Source organism: Amphimedon queenslandica, unplaced genomic scaffold (assembly GCF_000090795.2).
Source record: "Amphimedon queenslandica unplaced genomic scaffold, v1.1 AMPQUscaffold_13517, whole genome shotgun sequence".
In the NCBI taxonomy this organism is placed as follows: Eukaryota; Metazoa; Porifera; class Demospongiae; order Haplosclerida; family Niphatidae; genus Amphimedon; species Amphimedon queenslandica.
Window position 1 is genome coordinate 146,933 of NW_003546247.1, and position 5,659 is coordinate 152,591.

Sequence of the window (5,659 nt, forward strand, 5' to 3'; positions counted from 1 at the left end):
AACCTGGGTCTCAGTTTCTATGGGTTTATTTTACCTCGGGACTGCGTCCCTCGTTAAAATAAATCACATAGAAACCTCGACCTCGGTGTACAACCTATACTTAACTAATACAATATATAACATCCTGCAAAAAGGAAACATTTTAAATTTCAATTTATCACGAGTCGTAAGTAATTAAAATTGTTCTAATTATAGACTTTGTGCCATGATAGAACACCCATGCTACATGCAACAATTATTTTAAGCACATGCAAGACATACAAAAAACAATCTCAATTGACTACTCTACCAGCAGTAAGCATGTCTGTTTTGAACTTACTTACCAAGCAGAGCAGCACTTCTAGTGCCTTAATAGGTAAGCAAGCAATATAAATTTTAAAAACAAATTTACAATTTTGGTAATGATAACGTTATTAATGATCCTAGAAGATCCACTCAGTCTCTCAATTCAACTTTTAGCTGCACGAAAAATAATGAAGCTGATATTAGTAGAAGTTGAGTCTGACTGTTCTCTTTCAAAATGACTAGCAATACTTTGGAACATTGAGAACACTGATATTATTGGTGTGGCAAATGTTTTTGGACAGCAATTATTCTCCAACTCTAAGTATTATCACATTGAACATCATATCAAACCATCTCCAAATTATTGTTTTCCAAAGAGTGCTGATGGATGATCCTTTCGATGTTCATGGTTGAATAAGCTCTCATGGCTAGCATATGGCAAGCAAGAGAATGGCAGTTTCTGTGTTCTATTCTCCGTGAGTACAGTTTATCATGAATTAGAATAAGGAATTCTTGTCAGTAACCCTCATTAAAAGTGGCCCTGGACAGGGGCAGATAATTATGGGGGCTTTGGGGGCCTGTAGCCCCCCGAAATTGCATGATCTTTTTAACACACCCTCTTAAAATGAAGAGGCAGAGTGCTTAAATTTTTCTGCTAGTAAGAGTAAAAGACCTAAAGTAGTACAAGCCCAGGCTGTTCAACTCACAACCAGTGACTCAGATTCAGATTCATCAGAGCCTGAGGATTCATTAGACAAAGAAGTTTATGATTGTGACTGTAGTAATTCTACTGAAACCAGCTGAAACTGATGTGAGTAGGAAATTATTAGCAAAGTAAATAATTATTTTCTTTCTTAAAGCATGAAACATTGTTTGAGTCACATGAAGTTATTGAAGTACATACACCTTCAGGTCCACCAGATATCACTCCAACTAAAGATAGCTTCCCAGTGCAACCTAAGTCTTGGAATGATTTTCCAAAACATATCATGGGATCTCAGCAACGTTCTTTTAATTTACGGTGGTATGTTACACACCATTTATTGAGTAATCATTTCAAAAAGATGCTATACTTTGCTTTCCTTGTCGCCTATTTCCATCAATGGCTAGATCTAGAAGTGAAGAAGTGTTTATAGTACATGGCTTTAGGGATTGGAAAAAGCTGGGATCAAAGCTCTAGAAGCATGTCAAATTTGAAGCTCATAAGAACAGTCCAGCTTTTGGAGTGGATGTAAATAGGCAAAAGATCATGAAACTATTGGAGACATCATAGATAGTGCAAGAGCCAGACGCATTCAAGAGAACAGAAAATTACTGATATCTGCTTGTAAGGTTGTTGTACTCTGCACTAGTCGAAGCATTGCTCGTCGTGTCCATCGAGAAGATGAGGATTCAGAAAGCAGAGAGATTCTTTCTATCATTGCGTCAGAATGTCCTGCCTTAAAAAGTCATATTGATAACTGCGGAAAATGCTAAATATTTGTCAAAGGCCACTCAAAATGAGCTACTAGAAGCAGCATCTGATGTGATTTGTAAGCAAATTAGTGAGGAAGTAAAGGTGTGTGTGTTTTTTCTGTAATTGCCGATGAAGCTCGTGATAAGTCATAAGTAAAGCAACTCTCATTATGTTTAAGGTATGTTCATCCTGAGAGTCATTGCATTGTAGAGCATTGTGTTGGTTTTACAGCTTGTCATAAGCCGGATGCTGCATCCTTGGCAACACAAATTATTAGTGAGGTAAATAAGCTGGGTTTCGATATGGTGAAGTGTATTGCTCAATGTTACGATGGTGCATTTGTCATGAGTGGACGATTTGATGGAGTTCAAAAGAAAGTTCAATAGTAGGAAAGAATTGTATTTATGTTCATTGCTATGCCCACTGTCTCAATCTCATTGTTGTCAGTATTGCCTCTTGTATTGAAGATGTGAGAAATTATTTTTGCTTACTTAAGGTGGTATACTGTTTTATTACTGCATCAACACTTCGACATGACAGGTTCGTAAATATTCAGAAGGGCAAGAATCTTAAAGTTACGGTAATTTCTTGTCTGTCTGACACTAGATGGGTATGTCGCTATGCTGCTGTACGTGTATTTAAAGAGCGATATAGCTATATAATAGATATGTTGCACAGTTTTGCTAATAACCCACATAATGGGCGAGAGAGGGCTGAGTGCTTTGGTCTGTCAATGCAACTCAAGAGTTTGTCATTTATATTACTTAGATATTTTCTAGTATTCTTAGTGCTACTAAAGTTCTATCTGATATGCTTCAAAGTAAAACAATAAATTTAGCTATAGCTATTGATTTAGTAGCCTCATTAACAGAAACCTTGGCTAATTCTCGCTCACCTAAATTTTTTCATGATGAGATACGGATTTATGTATAGTCATATGTTAAGAAATACTGTATATCTACTGTGCAATGATGGCACACAACAGTTGCTAGACATTTGCAAGACTATTTATGCTTGGAATCTACCAGTCATCCTTCACATGAAGACTTCACAGAAGATAGTAGCCTTGCCTTATATTATTGTATCATTAATAAAGTTCTTGTAGAGCTACATAGTTGTTTTGATGATGCAAGGGAAATTATTCTAGCAGTTGCTGCTTATAATCCAAGCAGTATATCTTTTTTCAACTATTTAACTATTTTACCTGTAGCCAATGAATGCTCTGTTGATGTATCAGGACTGAATGGGGAGCTGCAGGTTGCTAATAACTTACTAAGCAAGAATAAGGATGTAGAAACTACAGAAGACCTATATGGTTACCTCTGCACTGTGAACCCAGCTTTTTGAAACTGTAAGAAAGTTGTACAAGGTGCTTTAACCACACCAGTCTCGAGTGCCATTGCCGAGAGATCATTTTCCGCTCTAAAAAGAATTAATCTTACTTACGTTCAACAATAACGACTAATCGTTTGTCAATCCTTGCTATTCTGTCAGTTGAAGGAAACTTTTCGAAGGAAATGGACTATGATGCAGTTATTGACTATTTTGCTGCTGCTGGAAACAGAAAAATAACTCTCTTTTAACATGTTATTGATTAATTAATTGCCGTCATCACTAAAATTATAATTTATTGTGAATGTACGTATGCGTAGCAGCCATAATTAATGAGAGCACACCCAACGAAAGTGGGCATGGCTCAAAATATTTTTGCACGCTTCACATGGGACAACATTCCTCCCGTTTTTCTAGCCCCCCCCCAACTTTCTGCTTTCTAGATCCACCACTGGCCCTGGAGATCCTAGGAAAACACAATGAGAAACCAATTTCTGTTGTGAAGTCAAATGAGTTCATGAAGGTGTTAAGTAATCAACAACCAACCATAACATCAGTTCTCCATTTTTCAGTTGCTGATTAAGTAGCTGTTAATCGCCACAAGCTAATATTCATCTTTAATTAAGGCCATTGTTATTCATTGGACAACAAAATATTAGTCTGCGATGCCATTGTGATGATATCACTGATCTTGTAAAGAATAATACTGGGTTGCATAACCATGGTAATTTCCTAGCTCTCCTTTAGTTTTGCATTGACTCTGGTGACATTTTGCTTAAAGACCATCTTGCAAAAGCTGCTTGAAACACTACATACACATAGTCACTAATTCTGAACCAGATAATTCTAATGAAAATGACAAAATTTTAAGCAAGGTAGAAGCAGCTAAATTATATCTGATGAAGTGACAGATTTATCTAATAAAGAAATTAAGAGCCTTAATGTGAGATATTGGGATAGTGACTCTTCTATTATCCCTTAAGATATGCTGGGTTTTTTGTGTGACAGTGGTATAAAAAAAGACATTTAGCTGACGAAATCACAACTACTTTCAGAAGCTTCGGCCTTGCTCTTTCTTTTCTGAGATTACAGACTTATAATGGAGCATGGGAAATGGCTGGTTCAGTTAATAAAAGTGGTCAAAATTGCGAAATGTCTTTCGCTGCTTAGAACCCCCTTTCCTGTTCTAGATTCGCCCCTGCATATGCAATCACTACTGTTTTTTGATTTTGTCTATGTTTAAAATATATTTGTCCATCAGAAAATTAGCCATTATTGACTAATGGTTCAATAACCATGGTTGTAGTGGATATGCTTTTTGCCAAGTAAAAGAAGTGGAATGGTTTCACCATGAAGATTGATTGTCCAATCTGGTAACAGGCTTGCTTTTCTGCATTTTTTACGGATAGTACAATTAGAGAACACTCTGGCTTTATGATAATCTTCAAGGTCAACCTATATCTATATCTACAAACATGCCAACATGGCTTACAGCACCCTGGAGTATAAATGAATGCCATCTTTTACTGTTAAAATCATCAGCAGGAACCGATATAATTGGTATATACGATTTATCAATGGCTCCAACACATTGAGAAAGTCTGTATTTGGCTTTAAAGCCATCCACTACTCTATGTAATATTATCATCTTCATATATTTTTAGCAAAACTTTGCAGACATTATGGCAGGGTGCCCATACCACAACTCAAACTAATGATTTAGAGATATAAACAAATGACTGCTCTAAACTGACTCTCAGTAGGAGAAAACCATATCTTCACTCCAACTCTTTTCTAACTGTACATGCCTTTCTCACCACTGTATCTTCTTTCTTGAATCTCAGTTTGTACTCTGTTGCACTAGTAAATGCACATAGTGCGACTTACACAAAAGTATTTAATCCAGTCATTTTTAATAAATACATTGATGACGATTTTATCCCACCAAACTCAACTTCTCTTTATCACTTTACTATGAATACAGCTGTGTCAGAGCTAACAGCAACCTCCCTCTGGTTTGCTTTGCAGCAAACAACTTGAATCTCTTTATCCGATTAACTCTCTTCCCTTCAGCCAAAGCAGTACGTTTCTTTGTTAAAATGTCTCTTAAGAAGCAAGACTAAAATTAATGCTTTCCTGTTTTTAAATCAGACTTTTGTGACTAGATAGATTCATTAACTATAGCTACCCGTATTAGTAAGGCATGGATGCGCTTCACTGCAAAAAATGATTTGTTATACTTTCATGATTTGTTATATTAACAATTTGTTAAAGTGTAACTGCAGTGATTTTTTAGGGTATTTATTTTATGGTTTTAATATGTTTGCCTCACCATAATAATGATGTGTTCCAACTCCTATTGTCTAAAAAAATTTATTCACTGAGATATGAGCCTTCAAAAATGCACTTTTTGCTTCCTTTCAATATACTTCCTGTCAATAGGTGTGGCTAAACGTGACGTCATAAGAGGCATAGATGCAGATAACTCCATTCCTTTATAGGGGGAAATGATCCTTTATCCTCATACCTTGTGATGTAAAGGCACTAATTTAAAGACTGGGATCATTAGATTTCATTATCCTAAAC